The following is a 22,879-nucleotide window of genomic DNA, read 5'->3' on the forward strand; positions in this document are numbered from 1 at the left end:
AAATTTATTGAAATGCTTTATATGTCATTGTACTGTGTTATAAATATTTAAATTACTAATAATTTGTTGCAGCCTATAAAGGCTGCCTGTTCTGCTGGTAATGCTGTTGTGATCTTGGGCTTTTCTCCTACCAAAAACAGGGCTGTTTAACTAAGAAACACTTACAGTATATCTTAGGCTTCTTTAAGCCATTTGTTTCAATTATACTGTATGAAAGCAAGATTATAAAATGGATTGAAGGATGGAATCGTATTCAGTGCACTTTAAGTGAATAAAAGATGTATCCCATAGCAACCTGCAGTAAGTCTTTTGAAAGTAACCATCTTGCACTTTAAAGTCCAACTGCTAATTAAGAAGTACTTTTAACAGTGAAAACATTTTGAACAATTACTCAAAAAATTGATTGAAATTCTGTAAAATAGTAATAAGCTGATATATATAGTAATTGCATCCATCCATCCATTGTCCAACCCGCTATATCCTAACTACATGGTCATGGGGGTCTACTGGAGCCAATTGCAGCCAACACAGGGCACAAGGCAGGAAACAAACCCCGGGCAGGGCGCCAGCCCACAGCAGAGCACACACACCCACACCAAGCACACACTAGGGATAATTTAGAATCACCAGTCCACCAAACCTGCATGTCTTTGGACTGTGGGTGGAAACCGGAGCACCCGGAGGAAACCCACACAGACACGAGGAGAACTTGCAAACTCTACGCAGGGAGGACCCGGGAAGTGAACCCAGGCCTCCTTACTGCGAGGCAGCAGCGCTACCTTTGTGAATTTCCCACTGGGATTAATAAAGTATCTATCTATCTATCTATCTATCTATCTATCTATCTATCTATCTATCTATCTATCTATCTATCTATCTATCTATCTATCTATCTATCTATCTATCTATCTATCTATCTATCTACCACTGCGCCACCTCCATACAGTCATTGCATAGCATCTTAATTACTCCAAATATAGGCTGTTGGCAACCATATTTTCAGGTTTGGCAGCTACAAATTGAAGCCTGGTGGCCAAGTTTATCAAGTACTTTTAAAAGTTTATGTTGACTGCTGCACTCTAATTTGATGTCATGTAGTTTGATGCTGACATAACTGGTATTCTGAAATCTATTTGAGAAAAATCTGTCATATCATCAGGGCTGTAATACTAAATAATTCACTCAATAAATATTCTGTAATAAATACCAACCTTTAATATGTTATGCTTCTGTTACACATAGCCATTCAATTACTTTATGAAAATAAATTTCCCATGTGAAAAGTTTACCTAAAAGTTATCTAGAAACACTGTCTTCATAACTAAGAAAGTAATGTTAGTTAAGTTAATGTGGCAGTTTAGCATATGACCTCCAGAAAGGCTATATCTGTGGATTGATCACTTTCATTGCCAACACTGCTGTCTCATCTGTCAAGTGATAATGTGGAACAGGTGCAAGCACTGATCAGCTTCCTCAGGAATGTATACTGGAGTCATGGAGAGTATTATTTAATACTTCCCTGTAGATGGAGCAGCTGCCAGATCTAAAGTCTTGAGACCTCAAGTTACATATGCATGCAATACATTGTATAAGCCATGTCTGAATGTCTGAAATAAAAGGGCTGTTAGAGATTGGTCTTCTGCAGATGAGAAGTTTGGACATTGACCCAACAGATCAGTAACCATATTAGAATAACTTTATGTATCTCCTTGAAATGTTGTCTGCCGATAAATAAATTGGCAGACAACAGTCTCCTTAATCCTTAGTATTTTAATACGATTAGCATGCACAATGTTGGGAATAAGAAAAACGAGAAGAGAGCTCCCTAATAGCACTTTAAGCTTTGAATTAAATTTATAAAAACAGTAAAATGGATGGTAACTTACAGATAACATTTTGAAGCAGATGAGTAAAAAAGAAAGAGAAAACTTTATTTTGTATTGGAGGATCATGGTCGTCTTTCCATGGAACAACCGAAACAGACTTAAAAATGTAAGTTTGCATAAGTGAGTACATTGCTTTTAGATAACCTTAATAAAATGTATTATGTCATTTCTTTGTGACCTGTTTGTTTTTATTTGTGTTACTCTTTCCCTATAGTATAATTGGTAGCTCATTATCGTGTTACCTATTTAACAAAGGCAACTTGTCTTTTTATTAGTGATAGTGATTTCCAGTTTACTTGACATATGGTTAAAAATAGAACCAAATATTGCCATTTCCAAAACCTCAAAAAAATGAATAATTAAGGTTTTCTTAATTATAGGTTTAGTTTTATAGTCAGATAATTTTGAAGAGATACGTACTTTTTTTAAAAGAAGCAAATTAAGAAAATGGTATTATTCTTAGTTTTTTATTTCTTTCTGTGTTATACAAAGTTGGCTCAATGGTAAAATGCTATAGCATTTTTTATTGTGATGATTATTTGTTTGGACTGATACACAATTTCCCTTTTTCAATGTAAATACTTAGTAAAATATATCCCAGGGAAGTTTTGGCTGCTGCAACAGATGACAGGCGTCACCTCTTTCCTTAACACTGAAACCATTCTTTTTCTCTGTCTTTAGATTTTGCAGTTGTTATGTTAATTTTTTTTGTTGCTAAGCCTTATATCTGTTTGCTCAAGTGTATTCAAATGTGCACCTTGTACATTTCTGTATGAAATAGATTATGCTGGTTAGCATAATCAGCATTGAGGCTGTTGACAAGCTCATTTGCTGTGTGTGCTTTTTCAACACTGGTGAGATGTATACTTTATTTAAGGACAAAAATATCACTAACAACATAGTTTGGTAACTCTTACTTGAACAGTTGATGCATAGTCTTAGATGAATGTGGCACTGGCATGTATGGTTTCTGAATGATTCCATGAACATGACAGCGGGTTTTCATTGCTTTAGTGACTTGCACAGTTCCTGGATCCCAACCTTACTGTAGATCTTTGAGATGAGACAGAATGGGCAATTCTGAGAAAGACTTTGAAGCAATCCAGTATGCAGCAGCTTTGCAATGCAATTGTTTCAGTTCGGTATGACTTTCCTGAACAACACATCTAGATAGCATCTTTTCGAACCCATGACCAGACAAGTTGAAGTTGTTGTGAAGGTCAAATGAGGCTAATCATGCCAATAGATAGGTGAACCCAATAAACTGAACACAAAGTGATAGGTGTACTTTTTTTTCTAGTTTTGACATATGTTGCTTTATACTTGTCAGTTATTTTTAGTATATTTATGTTAACATCGGCAACTGCCATTTTGTACTAGCTTTCCTGTTATGGACACCACTATTTTGTAGTGAATTGTAGATTATTTATGGCTGTAACCATCATGTTTATCGGTTAGTCCATTACTCATTAATATAGAGAATATTTACGATGGAGGTGCCATAACCTTAGAATCCTGGGTTTATGAGTGTCTGCTTTAGAAATAATAGGGGAATCAGTTCATGTTTGTGTTAGAACATTTTGCTTAATTTTTTTACCTCATTTTTATCTCATACATTTTTGGCTTTTGACGACCATTTATTTGTCTTTCTCATAGTATTTTGATCTCAGCCTGCTCCTGATTACATCTCTTTCTGCATAATTTAAATTGTTCATCTCCATGTTTTTTTATTTTTTCCACCTCACTTTCTGGTTCCTACCTTACTAGCGTGACCACAACTTTCCCCAAGGTAACCCATGCAGAAGTGGGCAGAATGGGCACATTAAGAGCTCCATCTTGTAAGTGACCTGGAATCTAAGTGCTTTTTGATTGCCACATTAAAATGTTGCACATCTTCAAGCACGTCTGCACAATTTTCTACTACTGCATTAAGTTTGCCTTACTTTGTTCACTTCACTTTGCAAAGTCCTCAGCTGTTGGTTCTTCCATTAAGTATTTTAATTTTTTGGGGGTTTCTTTGTAGTTCTTTGCCTTACAGTTGTGCTGCTATAAACAATGTAATCTAACTTATAGATTATTTTATTGATTCCAATGTTTGCTGATATGCTTACTACATTTGGCTATTTGTTTTAACATTAAACCATTGTTAATAAGTTTTTGCAGATAATAGTTCAATATTTGCATATGATAACAAAAATAAATATTCTTTTTTTTCCATTCCATGATGGGAGAAATGGTTGTTCAGTTTTTGGTGCTTTTTTTCACGACTCCAAAGATTTCGCTTAATTTACAGCTTGTTCCCAGGCTGTGTTCACCCTTTATTCTCCTCTGTTGGTTTTTCACTGTCTATTCCAGCATCGAAATATGTTGCATTAAGTTGCTTATTGTTTCTAAATTAGCCTGATAAGTGTGAATGTAGGTATGTCCATGAGTGGGCCTTGCAGTGGAGTTGCGTCCCATTCAGGGTTTACCAGGACAGCCTCCTCATTTTGTTACCCTGTAACTGAAACAGCAAACTCAAAAAATAGATGAATGGATGGATGGTTGACAAATAGATGAGCTGAAGATTAATGTATTTATAATATATCCTAATTTTCAAGAAAGAACATTCTTTTGGCAGGTAGTATGGTGTCATAGATATGGAGTTGAACTGTATATCACAAGGTCGCCAGTTCAGTTCCTATTTGTAAATAATTTTACCTTAGCCATGTACATGCAACCACCTTTGTGAAGGTGTTGAGTACATAAAACCACATTTTTAAATAATAAATTTATATTTTTCATTTATACAGTATATATAATTTATATACACTAGGGATGCTCTGATTGAATGGCTGCCGATCTAAATGAGCCGATTTTCTCTAAAAAAAGACTTGATCGGTGATTGGTAAAAAAGCCGATCACAAAAAACGACATTTTTAGCTCCTGCTTTTCTAAGAGGAGATTGGGAGCTTGTGCTTATAGTGCGTTGCCACACCCACCACACAGCGAACCACCTGCCACCAACCCCCAACTTTTCTCTGTAAGTTGGAGAACCTGCTTGCAGGGCTGGATACAGATTAACATCAAACCCAGGAGGAACCAGTTGCAGGTTATGGGCCTTGCTCAAGGGCCCAACAGAGTAGAGTCACTTCTAGCGTTTACGTGATTCAAACAGCTACCTTCCAATTGCCAACGCAGATCCCTAGCCTCATAGCTACCACTCTGCTTTTCTAAGCTTTACGGTAATTTGTTTCAGTGCTCCTTTATGCAAGGTATAGCAGTAGTTGAGTTTTTTTTATTTTGCTAAATAATGTAAGTAATGTTTTCGATCCGATTTTTGTCTGCTTTAGGCCCCTTACCTGAGGGAACCTTACTGGCCACAATGGATGTTGAGGTACTTTACACAAACATCCCCCATGATGATTGCATATTGGCATGTGAAATGTACCTCAAACAACATGATTTACCCACAAAGTCAGTAATAGAAATGATAAAATTCACTCTGACACATAATCTATTCTCTTTTGGACAAGATTGCTACTTGCAACAAATGTGGACTGCAATGGGCTGTCGGTTTGCACCTCACTATGCAAACCTATTTATGGCAAAATTGGAGGAAGATTTCATGTCAATGTGCATCGTAAAACCAATGTTGTATCTCCATTACATAGATGACATCTTCATAATCTGGACTGCCAGTGAAAAGGACCTCCTCCATTTTCATAATGAATATAATTGTTTTCACCCCAACATAAGGCTGAAGCTGAATTACTCAAAAACAGAAGTCAGCTTCCTTGACACCACCGTTCAACTGAAAGACAACACCCTTGTAACTTTTGTTTTTCACAAACCGACAGACAGACGGACCTACCTGAAAAGTGATAGCTTTCACCCCAAGCATATAAGGCGCTCCATTATTTTCAGCCAAGCAATACGGTACAATCGTATTTGCTCAGACCCGACAGACCGGGATCAACAACTGCAGGAGCTCAGACAAGATTTCATCAGACAAGGTTTCACCCCCAAAACAACAGACACTCAAATAAGAAGAGCTACTGCCATACCCAGAGACAACCTTCTGGAATATAAAAACAAAGACAACAAGAACCGCATCCCCCTTGTTGTCACCTACAACCCACATCTTGAAACACTTCGAAAAATTATAAAAGAACTTCAGCCAATACTAAACAATGACCAAACACTGAAAAATGTATTTCCTGAACCACCCCTCCTGGCATACAGACAACCACCAAACCTTCAACAACTAATTGTCCGAAGCTCCCTAAGTGAACCAACAGAAAATGGCACATCTCCATGCCTACAGAAAAGATGCAAAACATGTGCCCACATCTATGATACAGACCATATAGTTATACCACACTGCTGACTTGAACATCACATAAAGGGATCATTTTCCTGCAGATCATCTAATGCAGTCTACCTAATTTTCTGCATGAAATGTTCTGACACTGCACTCTATGTGGGAGAAACTGGACAAACACTCCGCCAGAGAATGAATTTACACAGGTTCCACATTAAACATGGCAACACAGATGTTCCTGTAGCGGCCCACTTCAACAGCCATGGACACTGTGAGAGGGACTTTAAAGTCACAGTGCTTATGGGCAACTTCAAAACACAACAAGAGAGAAAAGAATGGGAAGTTAAACTCATGCTAAAATTTAATACATTACAACATGGATTGAATAGAGGCAAGAGTTTTATGGCCAGATATGAGGATTGTTTACATCTCTCAGAATAACAGACAACCTGTCTACAGATCCACATTGTTTTGAAAAAACTCATTACAAACTTCAAAAGACTTTGTTGGACAGTTATCTTATCCAGAGATCTTGACAATGCATTGTTCTTTTCTCTCTTGTTAAATTAACCCTAGCCTGAATGAATCTATTAATTTTTTACATTTGAAATTTCTCATTTAAAGATTTACCAGTGTTGTTTCTTGTCTTAGAGTGTGTATATAAACACAGGGAACTCCAGTCTCTGTATTACATCTTGCCTGAAGAAGGGGCCTGAGTTGCCTCGAAAGCTTGCATATTGTAATCTTTTTAGTTAGCCAGTAAAAGGTGTCATTTTGCTTGGCTTTTCTCTGTATAAATATAGTAAATGTATATTTTATCAGCAAAAAGCTGTAGTGCAATTGGTGATTTAAAATGATTAAAACCTATATGTGCCTGTATATTTACATTTAAACAGTGTTTAATTGCCAATATCAATTGATTATGTGAGAATATATATATATATATATATATATATATATATATATATATATATATATATATATATATATATATGCGCCCAACCCCCAGTTGCGGCCAGAATATTAATAAAATCTGTAAATGTACAAAAGTAAAATTATTTATTGGAGTCAAAATTACAAAATTCTATAAATATGTAAAAGAAAAATAAATTATTATTTAATGGAGTAAAAATCAAGAAATGAGAATAAAATATTTACTCTTGCTGATTGGATTATTCCCGTTAAACTGAGGTTCACTATTCTCGATGAGTATTTATAAGAGACTAAATGAATGATCTGTTTGTTTTAACTGACATTCTTATAGATAAAAAACTTTTTTTTAATTATTCATTTAAATTAAAAAGAAAAATCATGTGAAAACTAAAGTGGTATGCAAATGGGTCATTGTAACTTGACGTTCAGCTAACTAAATCACCTAAATACAAACATTGGTGTTATGAATAGATAATTTTTTTTATTGTTTGTTCCTGTGAAAGAAAGTTTACTTGATCAAAATTAAAAACTACAACTTTCTTGATATTTTAGTTTATAATTTAAAAACAGAATGAGAATCTGAAAATCTAACAACATCACATTAAAGTTCGACAAATTCTGAAAAGAATGATACCAAACATATATATATATGTAGGTTATAAAATAAGCCAGATTTAAAGTGTGACATAAAACGTGACATAAAATTGTTGCACTTTTAGGCTTAGGATTTCATGTATATAGAGTATATATATATATATATATATATATATATATATATATATATATATATATATACACACACACAAGGGTGAGTCAAATATTATCCATACTCTGGTAGCACTGTCTTATCAGTGCTTTCCATATGAGGTCCCTGTCTCCCAAGTCACTGCTGTGCAGGTGTGAACATGTTACGTCAGATCATTTGTAACTGCAGCGTGAGAGACAATGGCTGCCCCACTTGTGATTTGCATGAAAGAAGAGTAGCGTGCAGTGATTCATTTTTTGTGGTCTGAGGGTGTGCCTGAGACCGATATTTATCGAAGACTTTGTGCACAGTATCGAGAAAGAGTTTTGTCGTGAAGAAGTGTGTATAAATGGATAGGGACGTTCAAGGAAGGTCGCACAAGTGTCAGCCTTGAAGAAGGAGCTGGACACCAGTCCACATCCATGACTGATGACAACATTGAGCATACATATGAGATGATTCTGTTGAATAGATGTGCGATATTAGATGATGGAGCAAATCATTTGCAAATCATCCAAGGCTCTGCCTATGCAATAATCCACGACAGACTTGGGTTTCGAAAGAAGGCCTTTGAGGAAGAAGATTCACATTTAATGAAGAGGTGAAGACAATGGTGCATTCGTGGCTCGCAGCTCATCCTAAAACATTTTTTAATGAAGGATTACAAAAGCTTGTTGACAGATGGACAAAGTGTATTGAAAACCAAGAAGATTATGTTGAAAGAATTATATGTTTGTCTTTTCTGAAAGTTGATTAAAATAAATTTTACATTTGGAGTGTGGATAATTCAAAATTATGTTAACATTAACATTATCTCAACCACACCTTTCCAGGCCAATGGATAGGTTGTGGTGGACCGTTGCCATGGCCTCCACAATCCCCTGATTTGTCACATTGTGATTTCTGCGTGTATAGCAGGAAAGTTTGTGATAGTTTGTTTTTGTGTTTTGAACTTGATGGCGAACAGGTTGAGACATTTCTGTGCATTATCTTGCACATATGAAGTATGTTTTGTGAATAAATTGTTTCCGCCATTCAAACGTTAACATAATTTTGACTTACCCTGTATATATAATATATATATTTTTTGTTGTTAAAGAAGTGGTGAAAACTAGTTTTTTTTTTTTAATTAGGCCTTGTTTCTGGTAGATCTTCTTCTTCTTTCAGCTGCTAACAGAAAAAAATTAAACAATATGACAGCTTGTAATTATGAGAAGTACAGTAATCCCTCCTCCATCGCGGGGGTTGCGTTCCAGAGCCACCCGCGAAATAAGAAAATCCGCGAAGTAGAAACCATATGTTTATATGGTTATTTTTATATTGTCATGCTTGGGTCACAGATTTGCGCAGAAACACAGGAGGTTGTAGAGAGACAGGAACGTTATTCAAACACTGCAAACAAACATTTGTCTCTTTTTCAAAAGTTTAAACTGTGCTCCATGACAAGACAGAGATGACAGTTCTGTCTCACAATTAAAAGAATGCAAACATATCTTCCTATTCAAAGGAGTGCGTGTCAGGAGCACAGACTGTCACATAGATAGAGAAAACAATCTCTAGCAAACAAATCAATAGGGCTGTTTAGCTTTTAAGTATGCGAAGCACCGCGGCACAAAGCTGTTGAAGGCGGCAGCTCACACCCCCTCCATCAGGAGCAGGGAGAGAGAGAGAGAGATAGAGCGAGACAGAGAAAAACAAACATGCAAAAATCAATACGTGCCCTTCGAGCTTTTAAGTATGCGAAGCACTGTGCAGCATGTCGCTTCACTAAGCAGCTGCACAGAAGGTAGCAACCTTTCAGCATTTTTAGATGAGCGTCCGTATCGTCTAGGTGTGCGAACAGCCCCCCTGCTCACACCCCCTACGTCAGGATCAGAGAAAGCGCAAGAGAGAGAAAGAGAAAAGTAAGTTGGGTAGCTTCTCAGCCATCTGCCAATAGCGTCCCTTGTATGAAATCAACTGGGCAAACCAACTGAGGAAGCATGTACCAGAAATTAAAAGACCCAATGTCCTCAGAAATCCGCGAACCAGCAAAAAATCCGCGATATATATTTAAATATGCTTACATATAAAATCCGCGATGGAGTGAAGCTGCGAAAGGCGAAGAGCGATATAGCGAGGGATCACTGTATTTTATTTTCTTTTATGCCATTGTATTATGGATAAATATTTTTGTACACATTTTATTAGTTAAACTATGTATTTTAAAGAAATTTTATTTATTTTAGTATTTTATGGTCATTCAACAATAAGTCTACAGAATTTCATTTTATTAATAAAAAATGAACAGTTAACACCTGTGGTCTATAGTTTAATTATACACATACACTTTAATATAGGACATAAGGTTTCAATGTGTGTGGTTATGCAGGAGTTTAGTGTAAAATGTTTTTAAAGGGATAAAGGAAAAAAAAAATTGGAATTGGGGATCAAATAACATGAAAACGGTCATCAGTATCGGCCTTAAAAATCCTGATCAGAGCATCCTTAATGCATATAATATTATAATATAGATTTATCTTTAAATATAAAAATCTTTTGAAAAAATACCAGTAGAATGCCATGTACTTCTCAGTTCACCAAAAAGGTGTCCCTCAGTGCTTCTGAGTATGATCAAACTCATTTTTCACTCTGTGTTTGACTTACCTTTGAAAGCGTCAGGTACATCAAGAGCAAAAAGCTAAGGTGTTGCCAAGCATCTGTAAGTAAATCATTTCTGGTTAGTTTAACTAAAGAGCTTTATCATCTTTTCTTGCTTTTCCAATTCCCTTAAACAGATGGCATGCTGTTTGCTTCAAAGATCTAATGTGAGAACAGTTAAGATTTATATTAAGGATATGCTGATTGTGAACTTTCATGATCTGTGACTTACTTTGACTTTGAATGCCCTGTAGCAACTGTGAGCTTGTTGTTATAAAAAGCACATTGAGTAATGTAGCCCTGACATACCTTTTTTCACCAGCATCCACAAGGTCCATGAAGTCTACAGTGAGGTTTTAACAGTCTGTGAATCCATCCATCCATTTGTCCATTTTCAGAATCTACGTACTCCAGCATTAGATGTGTCAAAGACTTTTTGAGGCTACAGTTAATCTCAGAGGACTCTCATTTATACAACCATGTGGGGCTAATTTAGGGTCACCAGTCCATTGCAGGTGGTCCACATGCACACACTCACACACTTATTCACATAGAGTCAATTTAGAATTTACAATTAACCTGTTGTGTCCTTTTTTTGGGGATGTGTAAGGAAAACTGGAATACCCCGAGTAAAACTGAACATAGATGCAAGGACAATGTAAAAACTCCACAAAGCCAGCGACTGTGTTGAATCAGACATGAGTTCAATGGGGCAGTAGCACTAACCATTAAAATCCAGCACTCCCTACCTAAGTATCACAAGTAATCCACTCTGGATTAATATGTGAACTGGTGCTGTACTGTTTGTAGTTGATTTGAAACACATGATATGAAATATAAATATCAATACTGTACAGGACAAATAATGTGTTGTAATAAAAAATGTACTCCATATCTTAAAGACTTGAATTTTGTGCTTGCAACCAAGTAAACCAGGTTTGATAATGGATAATGAATACGTAAAATATAATAATAGATAATTCATCCATCCATCCATTTCTGAACATGTTTGTGGGAGTTTGCCTGAGCCTAAGCCTAGCCTAGCTTCATTGAGTCCAAGACACAAAACATAAATGTAATTTATAATAATAAACTATGCCAAACATATCCACTGCTTCATTTCCAGAAAACTTTCCTTCTCTATTCAAAGGTGACCCACACGTGTTAATACACATAATGTAATTAAACTAGTTTCCCGTTATATTTTTACTAAAGTGTGCAACTTTTTTTAAATGTCATAAAACATAACAGAGTGCTATTTGCATCCAATTAAAGGGCAATGAAGTGAAAGTCTAATTGGCTTTAATAAAAACCCAAAATTGTTTCAGTAAGCAGCATCTACCATGAAGCCCTGATGTGTGGTAAGTAATGGAGTGATGTGCTGGACATGCTTTCCAATTTTCTGTTATAATAAGAGTGTATAACAGACCTTAGTTGTTGCAGCTTTGTTAAAATGCATATGTCTGCATTTGCAGGCTTTCAGGCTGATTTGTCTTTTTTGTTTACCCTCTGGTAGTCCAGGCTTTGCACAACATTTGGCTCAAACTGTAGACCGTTTACATTGCACTTGCTTCAGCAGATGGCCTTTATCTAATCAACTTATGCACAGTGAAGCTTTAGCCCCAAGATATTTGCCCTTGTTTAAATGGAGGCCATTCCTACTTAGTTTGCCAAGTTGCCTACAAATAGAACATTTTAAAAAATACACTTGGCTCAGATTTTTTTTTTAAAACTATACTTTTCTTCAAAGGTTTAGATTTTGCTTATAAATAAAGTGAAATCTATCCAAGTTTTGTACATTCTCACAGCTTCTTTATCTTGAGAGCAGGAATGAGAAAACTTCAGAATGTTACAGATAACAGCAGGTGGTAGAACACCCGGGATTATGATGTCAGTTGGCTTTTTACATCTATATAATTATTTTTAAATCATTCTTCATTTTCTGTGAGGGTTTCTGAGGAGCTAGAGCCAATCCTCCTTGTAAAGAACCCATGGCTGAGACTCCTATTAGATTAAAACATCCTTCCAGTCCATCACAGTCTTCAGTTTTTTAAAATTTATTTATTCCATTACAGAGTCACAGAGAATTGGAGCTTATTTTGGCAAGAGGTAACACTGAATTTGGCACCAATTCATTCAAAGGAAAATACCCACACTCACTCATAAATGCATATATTAGAATTGCCAGTTGGCCTAACTTGCCTGAATCCAGGTGAAACACACCAAGCCAAGATCTGAATCTAGGTCTCTAGACCACTGTGCCAGCAAAACGTGCTGCTTCAGTCTTTTATTAAAGGAATATTCCACCCAATGTAATATTTTTTATCTTATTTACCTCATGTAGTTTGTATTAATGGCTGAGAAAAATACGTATTCTTGTGTTTTCATGTTGAAAGTACTTAACAAAAATTCTAACAGAATGAGACCCAATAGTGACCAGAGCTGGACAAGAGCAAGCAATGTGAAAAAAAACATTCATTGAAGAAAGAAAAAAAATTCTCCCTTAATTCATGTCACATAATACCTATGCCTGTTATTCATTAGTTTACTAAAAATATGCAAAATGCATGCATTTATTGCTAAACATAATTAATACTTACTTCAGGAAAATGCAGTATGCAAAATAGACAGGGAAGAATTGCACTCCCATTATTCTCTGCTTTTGAACTGAAAACAGGATTCTTGACCAGTTAATAAGGGGGAGAACTGCAAGTTAGAGTGCACAAACTACCTGGGGTAAATAGCATAAAAATATAAAAAAATTTTCAGGTGGAGTATTCCTTTAATTATACTTTGTTTTATTTACTTGATTAATCAAACTAAAGAATGGATGGCTAGGGTATCACACATTTATTTTTAAAAGCCATTAAGAGCAAAAGTAAAGGAATACACTAATATACTAACAGTGCACACTGTTCAGAGCCATTTGTTATTATCTTGTCAATGGATCGTTATTGGAAAATGGAGACAAAGTAATGGCCTCGCCTTTCAAACAAAGGAGAGCAGATGTAATTTCCACTTTTTTACTGTAATAGAGACATTATAATTATGTTTCGTGTTGCATTTGCTGTAAGAGTGTGCGGTATGGCAAAAAATACATATCATGGTATAATTGAAAATTCTAAAGGTTTCAGCAGATACAGGTATAATCTACCCATTCATCTATCTACATCCAGTTTAGCAATGTTAATTCACCTAACCTGCACAGGTATAATGTATGTTAATATTTTTCAGACAAATGAATTAATGAATAATTATGCACATGTTTGTGACTCTTATCTATTGAAATGCTTATAGTGCTGTGATGATTCAGTATAAGGTCACCTCTCTCGCTTGAAGCTTTAAATTTAGACTTTCTTTCTCACACACTTATACCACTGCCAGGAAACATAGGAAAAGATTTCCTCTTTTCTCACTGTTTCCAGCCATCGGTGTTATGCATGTCTCATGTAACTAAAAAACAGGCATTAATCACAAAACTAGGCCCCAAGGCCTATATGCCTTCGAGAAACTAAATCAGCCTGGCCACAAACTCAAGAAGCATGCTGAATTCTTTACAAAAAATGAAATGGTGAGCCGAACAGCAGAAGTCACAAGCAATGCATCAACCATGAAATAAAGTGTTTTTTTAAAGACTGAGGGCAGCTGCCAATTTAGGAGACTCCATCTCACCTTGGCTCAACATACATATTGCATTGGACATAAACAAAAGAATTAATACATGTAATATCAACATATTACAATTAATTAATTATTACAAGTAATTTATAAGCAAAACAGTATTAGGCAAAAAAAAATCTAAACAAAAGTAAAACACAAACATATACAACAGAACAGGCGCATTAGCAAATATTCAACATAGGTACAGATGAGGAAGGTTTTGTTTCGCTAATATGCTGGAATTCAATGAAGAAGCAACAAAAGGATACAAGGGATGTATAAATTATAATTTAATCTTGATTTTCAGAAGGGGCTTGATAAGGTACCACATGAAAGGTTAGTGATTAAAAGAAATGGCATTTCATGGTGCAGTCTTTAGGTGGGTACATAACTGGCTCAAACACAGGAAGAAAAGGGTTATGATGAATTGAACTTCTTCAGAATTTGATGATGTTAAAAATGTCCTTTAGGGATCAGTTCTGGGGCTTCTGCACTTTTTAATATACAGAAACGATCTGGACAAGAATGTAATCAATAAGCTGATTAGGTTTGCAGATGATATCAGACTAGCTGGAAGGGCAGATAATGCACAATTAGCTCAATTGTTACAGAGCATGGAAGCTTGGACAGATTTATGGCAGGTGAAATTCAATGTAAGGAAATATAAAGTATTACACGAAGGAAGTAAAAATGTCAGATGTGAATACACAATGGGAGATCTGAAACTTGAAAGTACATCTTATGAGAAGGACATGAGAATCATAGTGGATTCAAAACTTTCCACATCCAGTTAGTGTAGAGAAACGAACAAGAAAGCTAATAAGATTTTAGGTTATATAAAGTAATGTGTGGAGTAGAAGTCAGGGAAGGTTATGCTTAATTTATATAATCCACTAATGAGGCCTTATATGGCAACTTATACAGCTGTGTTCAGTTTTGGTCTCCATATTACAAAAAAGATATAGAAATGCTAGATAAAGTCCAGAGAAGAGAGACTAGGCTGAGTTAGGGACTAAGGGTTATGAGCTATGAGGTGAGATTGAATGAGTCAAACCTTCTCAGGGATTTGTAGGAGACATGATTGAAGTGTTTAAATTAGGAAAGGAATTAGTAAATAACACTCATAAATCCCAGTTATTACTTTAAAATAAATTCTGCAACAAGAACACAGAATCATAGTTGGAAACTTGCTAAGGGCAGATCTTGCACACATGTTAGAAAGGTTATCTTCACACAAATAACCATAGACACAAGGAATAAATTGCCTAGTCGTGTGGTGGAGAGTAGAGCTTTAAGGACCTTTGAATTTTAAATGGATATTTTAATGTAATTTTGGACAATCTACATGAACAAGATTGCTGGGCTGAATGGCCTGCTCTCATCACAATTGTTCTGATGTTCCATTAGCAAAACAAAAAGAATACATAGAAAGACACTTGAACCTGAGATGAAATTCTGTCTGTCGTATAACAAGTGGCTGTAAACATTCATACATTGGTAATAAATAAAGTATCTGTTTACCTATACATTTTCAATTTGGCTGAATCCAATGCAGAGTGATGGGGACCTGAGCCAGCATCAGGTCTCCAATCAGGTGACATTGGTTGATTTGATGGTAAGTATTTACCTCTTTTGAACTAATAAGTACAGGTTCTTTCTCACTTACCCACTCACTCATGCTGCTGCCACCAAGCAAGCATACCATCAAATATGGCTTTTTCTTGTCTCACCTTCTTATCTGTATAGAGTCTCCAATCAGGTTGAACCACACATTACTGTGGACAGTATTCTGGCAGGAGAAACTCACTTATTACATGCAATTCAGAGACACAAAGGCATTGCCTTTAAGACACTTATACACTTGCATAAAATCAAATTTCCTGTTTTTCTTAATTTCACTGATTTGAACATTTTGCAGTACTATTTGTTTTGTATTCAAACATGTTTGCAAACGTCCACTAATTTTTAGCATACTAGTAAAATGGTTTCCAAAATTTGTACCTCAAGAAGAATTTCATCCAGTGTACTGGATCAGCTGGTTTATTGCCCACTCCTAATGCACTTTATATGGGATTGCAGGTAGACACACTGATTTGCACTGTTGCAGATATCTCCAGAAGACGGACCTCAGATCCAGGACCAGTCACTATCATTGTGTAGTTTACACATTTACCCCCTTGTCAATTTTCTCTGCTGTCTTCCTACATTTCCAAAGCATCTCATGGTGAGTATAGATGTTTGAAAGAGTATTTCTTGTGATTAATCATTTTCCCTGTTGTTGATTCCTGCCTTGTGCTCTTTGGAACCAGGGTAGTCTTTCTTAAATTTTCATTAAGCAATAAGCAGAAGCAGCAATTACTGTTGACTGCTTTGTAAAAATTTACCACATTTTACACATGCGCAGACTCCAGTGGGAATATTTTCATTTTATTATCTGTCTATCCTCTATTTGCCTTGAAACCTCAATACAACAAATGACTCAGTGCTTTGCCTCTGGTTTCCATGGGAATAGACTTAAAGAAGCAGCTGTGTTCTGTCGCTCTTGCTTGACTGAATGTTAACATTATTTTGCCAACAGTTAAAAGCAGCAGGAATCATGTTTTCTTTATGTATGTAATTTACTGATTCTAATCGAAATAGCTGATTTTTTTGTTAATGTTACATTGGTTTTTGGATGGTTTTGTAATTTATTTGTTAACATTGCTTGTTCATGGTTCAGGAGTCCTGGTTTGAATACTGAACCCAGTTATTGTCATCTTTAATTTAAATGTACTCACGTCAGTGTTGATTTTTATTAACACACTCTGATTTTTTTTCAACATCCCCAAAGACGTCTAAGTTACATTAGTTAGCAATTCTAAACTGGCTGCATGTGATTTTGGGTGTATGCATGAGTGAGCCCTGTGATGGACTGTTGCCTTGTTCAAACTGGTTTTCCACTATGTACACACAGTGCTGCTGGATTATACTTTAGACTCTTGCATCAGTGAACTGAATTAAATGTAGCTGAGACTGTTGTGTTACTATTCATTCAGTGCCCTAAGTCAACCTACTATATTTTGGAAGATGCCCTTCCATTTTTTAAACTCTTTTATTCTATTATAGGGCTGCATAGCATCATCAAATGTATGGCACACTCAGTCACACACTCAAATTTCCTAACTTGTACCTAACAAATTTAGAGTCTCTCTTTTACTTAAGATGCACATCTGTATGATTTGGCAATAAAAGGACAGTTTGGAAAATACTCAAGCAGAAATGAGGGGAAAGTGTGTAAATACCACACAGAGACTGAACAGGCTAGGGGTCAGACCTCAGTCCCTGGTACTGGGTGAAGCAGCCCTCACCACTGTGCTACTGGGCTGATGTAATATGTGACACTAATACTTAAGGGGGTTTTAATTTGTGAGGCATAAGGAAGGAGAAAGAAAAAGAAGAGACATCCATCAGTGCTTACATGTTCTTTGTGTGGATGACAGATTTTGTGCTTAATAAGCATGAATTCCATCAAAAAGTTTTTTTTATTTATATATAGTAGTTGGAGTTTAGGCTTGTATTTGTAAAGTTCTAACAGGCACAGCCCATGGTATACGAAATGGAGGACCACACCCAGAACACGCTGAAGGGAGTCTAGTTCTTATCAGTTATGGGAGTGCCTGGGAGTCCTCTGTCAGCAGTCTGAGAGTACAGTATTGGTTGCCAGTAAAATCGTTCATACCAAAACATTATTTTCATATTAAATTCTAGTGATCTCTTAAATGTATAGTATTAAGAATTAATGAAGCAATTCAGTCTGAAGCTTTGCGTAGAGGCTGAAATTGTTATTAATGGTTTATCCATTTTAATAATAATTTAATTTACATGTTACAGGATTTTTAAATGATAATATTTTGCTTGTGCACAGGTAAATAAGCAGCTTATTATAACATGTCACAATCATTCAACAGTTGTTGATAGCAGTTATATGTGAAGAGTAAATTTGCAAAATATATTTATTTTGAATATTAGTAGTTATGTCAACAAGTTATATGTCTGCTTGTCTCCTATCATTTACACAAGTAGAATATTTTTATGGAGATTATTTGTAAAGTTGGCAGGAATCATGGCAAGAGTAACAGCAAAATCACAGTTCAAAGTTTAAAAAGAAACAAAGTAAAATCAAAAATAGCATTAATAAATGTAGAGAAAATTCACATGGTAATGTTGCAAATTGTGAACAGTAACTTTAGACAACATATAGGGCATATAGGGCAGTGCTTTATGATATCCAAGATCTTTCATGATCTTATGGATGGAGACCATGTGCTGTTTGTTCACTGATTTACGTCGTTGACGTAATTCATTATAAACATGGTTGTTAAGTATTCTAAAATGCAGCTAATTTTGGCCATGTGTATAGAATTACATGAAATTTAATAAATTAGAAAAATTCTACATGTTAATATAGGCTAATAAGAATTATTGGTTAATTAATTTTAATTCAATTTCACTTCTTACTGGCTTTTTGTTCAGTGTAAGGAGCAATGTGACATGATGAAAAAACTGTATATGAATTAAGTGACTCCCTTACAAAATATATTATATTGTATATCAAAATATATTTTCAAATATATTATGAAACACTTAAAGTATAAATATATTATATTGCAATTTACTATAATATATTTTAAAATAGGTAAATTATTGCCATTTTTGTATATTGCAATATATTTTACAAAATATAAAATATATTTGTTAATATATTTAAAAATGCTAAGAATAATTAACTGCAAGATATATTTTTGGAAGTATATATTTTCAAATCTATACATATAAAAGGCAAAGCCCTCACTGACTCATCACTAATTCTCCCACTTTCCATATAGGTGGGAAGCTGAAATTTCATGTGCTCATTCCTTGCTGTGTACTTACAGAATTTAGGTATGTTTCATGTCCTATTGCAACACCCAAGGTGGGGAAACAGGTGTACCCCTAAACTGTATATATAGATAGGGGAAACCCCTCCTCACAATTTCTGCGACTTCCAATATACATAGGAAGCCCAAATTTCCCATGCTCATCCTTTACACTGTACTTACAAATGTTAAGGATGTTTCATTTTGCACCATGCTCCATAACGAACTTTCGAAAATAACGTCTTCTTTTTGGCGGTTCTCACCATTATGCCGTAAGGAACTTTCGGAACTGACCTCTCCTTTTGGCAGTTTCATTCCTTATTTCCATTAACTGAGGATTTATTTCACGGCAGAGATACACAAGGGCCGCCCCCAGTCCCCCTTTTTCCGCATGGCCGCTGTCCACGCACCTACCACGTGGTTGACTCCCTGCCTATATACATTAACAACATCCTGCGCTCATGTGCCTCCTAACTCGCTTCCTTACTTTCCTCAGCTGTTCGTCGTGCTCTCTGCTCACTTCTTCTTTACTCCACCGCTTCAAGCCTGTTATTGTTAGCCTTGCTTCATGTTTTCCTGCTAGTGACTCCTGCCTTTTCATTTACTCCACCGCTTCAAGTCTGACATTGTTGGGTTTCCTTACTTCCTCACATCTTCCTCCTTGTGACTGTTGCCTTTTCTTTTACTCCACCGCTTCAAGGCTGTCATTGTTGGGCTTCCTTACTTGCTAATGTATGTCTTCCTGGTGCTGACTTCTGCTTTTCATTCCCTGCTACACCGTTTCTCACCTTCCTTTGTACTTTCTTTCTGAATGGGTACTAGTTTACCCCGAATAACATGTCTATTCCGGTGATCACTGTCAATCACAATTTCACTGACCCATACCCAGTGGTTTCCATGCCTCGAGATTGCACCTGCCAGCATGTCTGAAGTCTTCATACCTATGGCCTAGGACCAACGTTCTTACCTTAAGAATAAACATGAGGGCTTACTTGAACTGCGACAAAAAAAACAGAGAGTTTGCTGCTCTCTTCATCAAAATAGGTGATGGCAATTTAATTGAGCAGAACTGTAAAATCAATGTTCCTAACAATCCCTGTCTCCTGGAGAATACCTTACAAACCCTTATTGAAAATGTTTACCGCAGCCTACGAAATCTGAATGAAAAGGAGATCTCATGGTTGAGGGAGAAAGCTATTTTAACACCAAAAAATGACATGACTTCACATATAAACACCATTTTACTTCACCAACTAACTTCCGAAACAAAAACATATAAGTCTGTTGACTCTGTTGTAGAACTAGAGAACGCAGTGCACTATTCGGTAGAGTTTCTTCACACTCTTAATCCTCCGGGCATGCTTCCGCATATTCTACTTTTGAAGGTCAGCGCACCAGCTATGTTAATATGCTTTGTAATGGCACCAGGCTTCAGATCAAATCTCTGCACAAGAACCTCATTGAGGCAACTGTCTTCAGTGCAACTGGCTCAGGGGAGACTGTATTTATTCTTGCATCCCTCTCATACCCTCTGACCTCCCATTCCAATTCAAACGCCTCCAATTTCCAGTAAGGGTCTGCTTTGCTATGACAATAAATAAGTCACAAGGCCAGACTCTAAAAAAGGTCGGCATTGACTTGACACAAGATTGCCTCTCTCATGGCCAGCCGTACGTTGCATGGTCAAGAGTAAGCTCAGCAGACAGCTTGGTCATTTTACTGCCCAAGGGCAGAACTGCAAACATCGTTTACAAAGAGATCCTTACATCCTAAAAATGTGCATTTCTCATACACAATATTTACAATCATAAATTAAACTCTTTACAATGATCAAATTCACTTTCAATACTAAAATAAGCCCACGACAATTACATTGACAATCATGTTAAGTTATTTTTAAAATGTTTCCTTTTCTTTTTCATAACTTCTTTAACATACTACTTCTCCGCTGCAAAGCGCAGTATTTTGCTAGTGTACTATAAATGGTAGTTATACTGGACAATATATTTTACAGCATATACAGGTAAAATTCCATTATAATGAATACCTTTACAACGACATTTTCATTATAACGACGTATTTTTATGGTCCCGACAGTTTCCCCATATGACACGAGTCTATAGAAATATCGTTACTATGAAGTACATTCAGCAGATACTTTCATTATATCGAAGTGCACAAAAGACCTTGAAATGCCTGAATGAATCACCCACAGAGCAGTTAGTTCTGTGGCCGCAGCTCAGTTGTGCACAACGATCCCCAAACAGAAACACTGTCATTTTTTTCAGTTTTCTAACTTTCCTCGTACTGTTTTTTTTTTTTTTTTGCATTTTTTGTTTTCGGTGGTTTTCAGTGATACCTTTTACTTATTGCTCGTCAACATTTGAAAAACTTCCATTGGAATTTAACTCATTGTCACCCTCCTATAGAAACGGCAGACACGAAAAAACGATAACAGTTCATATTAGAAAAAAAAAAACTTCAATTTTTTGCAGCTCTCAATTGCTGTAAAAAGAAAAAAGACATTGCTAGTGAATTCGGAATTTCGCCATCAACACTGTCAACTTTTTTGAAAGACAGAGCAAAAAAAGTAGAAAAATCTCGGGTTCCAAACGTATGTGAACTGCTGCATTTGAAGACGTTGAAAAAGCCGTTTTTATGTGGTTCAGTGATTCTCGTTCAAGAAACATTCCTATTAATGCGGCACTCATTCAAGAAAATGTGAGGTTTGTAAACTCTCTTGGGACCTCCCCCAACTAGACAGCATGCCGAAGAACATCCCGAAGTGCGATCTCCGCGTCTATACGGGGCAGCAGGCTCACAGATATGCTGCGTCTCTCCGCCAAAGTAAACAGAAAAGATCTCGATGGGTGATGCAAGGTTAGGAGCACGTAAATTGTAAATGCAGATACTGTAACAGGATTACTTGATCACTGACCTGGCCACGATCCTGCCTGACTGCTACAGTATGTCTGTGTATAGTAGAGTGGCAGATCACGCTACAATAAATAACTGTGCCGTTCCTGCTTCAAGCTGAATAAAGCTGGTTCCTGCTTCAAGCTGAATAAAGTACTGAGACTAAGCCTCGTGTTTTGGGGTGCAAGACAGGAACTTATAGCACGACCCCGATCTTTTATGATTTGCTTCTGTGGCACCTCAATGCAGCAATGTGAGCCTCCTATTGCCCTCCCCCAGCAACAGACAAACAATCTTACACAGACGCTGCAATCGTGCTTCAGGACGCAGTTCAGCGTGTCGTTCCCATTGGGTGGGGAGTGGGGGGGTCTCAAAAGAGTTCAGAAACCTCACAATATGAAGAAGAAATAATGATTCGGTTCCTGACTGATAACTGTGCTGCCCACAACATGCTTCCACATTCAAATAATGTTCACTTTGAATTCCTCCCACCCAATTGCACGGCAGCGCTTCAGCCATTGGATTTGGGCATCATTCGCACCCTGAAAGTGTATTATCGCAAGGAAATGCTGAGAAAAATTCTCGTCAGCATAACTTGTAGTCAGGAGGAGATTAAAAGTAACGCGAAAGAAGTTATTGAAATGATTGCAAACGCCTGGATACAAATTAAAGAAAGCACTATAGTAACAAATACAGAATCTCATTACAACAAAATATTCATTACAACGAAATATTTTTTAGGTCCCTGGGAGTTTGTTATAACAGAATTTTACCTGTATTTCAAGATATTTGTCATGTATATCGCAGTATACTTAAAAATATATATTAATTTTGCATTAAAAATATAATCCAGTAGACATCTCATAGGTGATTCTTATATGAAGGTACATTCTAGATGAAA

The 22,879-nt window shown here is 36.2% G+C and overlaps 1 protein-coding gene across 10 annotated transcripts in view; it reads left to right on the top strand.

Moving 5' to 3' along the window:
* Nucleotides 1-22,879, top strand: part of slc7a2 (solute carrier family 7 member 2) — a 277,877-nt gene that overhangs the window by 74,559 nt on the left and 180,439 nt on the right. For 8 of the 10 annotated variants that reach the window (XM_028802059.2, XM_028802061.2, XM_028802062.2 and 5 more), the window contains exon 2: nt 16,247-16,391. The exons of 1 other annotated variant lie outside the window; for it this stretch is intronic. The gene's annotated coding sequence lies outside the window, so the exon portion shown is untranslated. Of the gene's footprint in view, nt 1-1,663; nt 1,993-16,246; nt 16,392-22,879 lie in introns of those variants that run through there. One more of the 10 variants, XM_051928291.1, reaches the window with a different exon arrangement.

This window comes from Erpetoichthys calabaricus, chromosome 5, assembly GCF_900747795.2.
Source record: "Erpetoichthys calabaricus chromosome 5, fErpCal1.3, whole genome shotgun sequence".
Classification (NCBI taxonomy): domain Eukaryota; kingdom Metazoa; phylum Chordata; class Cladistia; order Polypteriformes; family Polypteridae; genus Erpetoichthys; species Erpetoichthys calabaricus.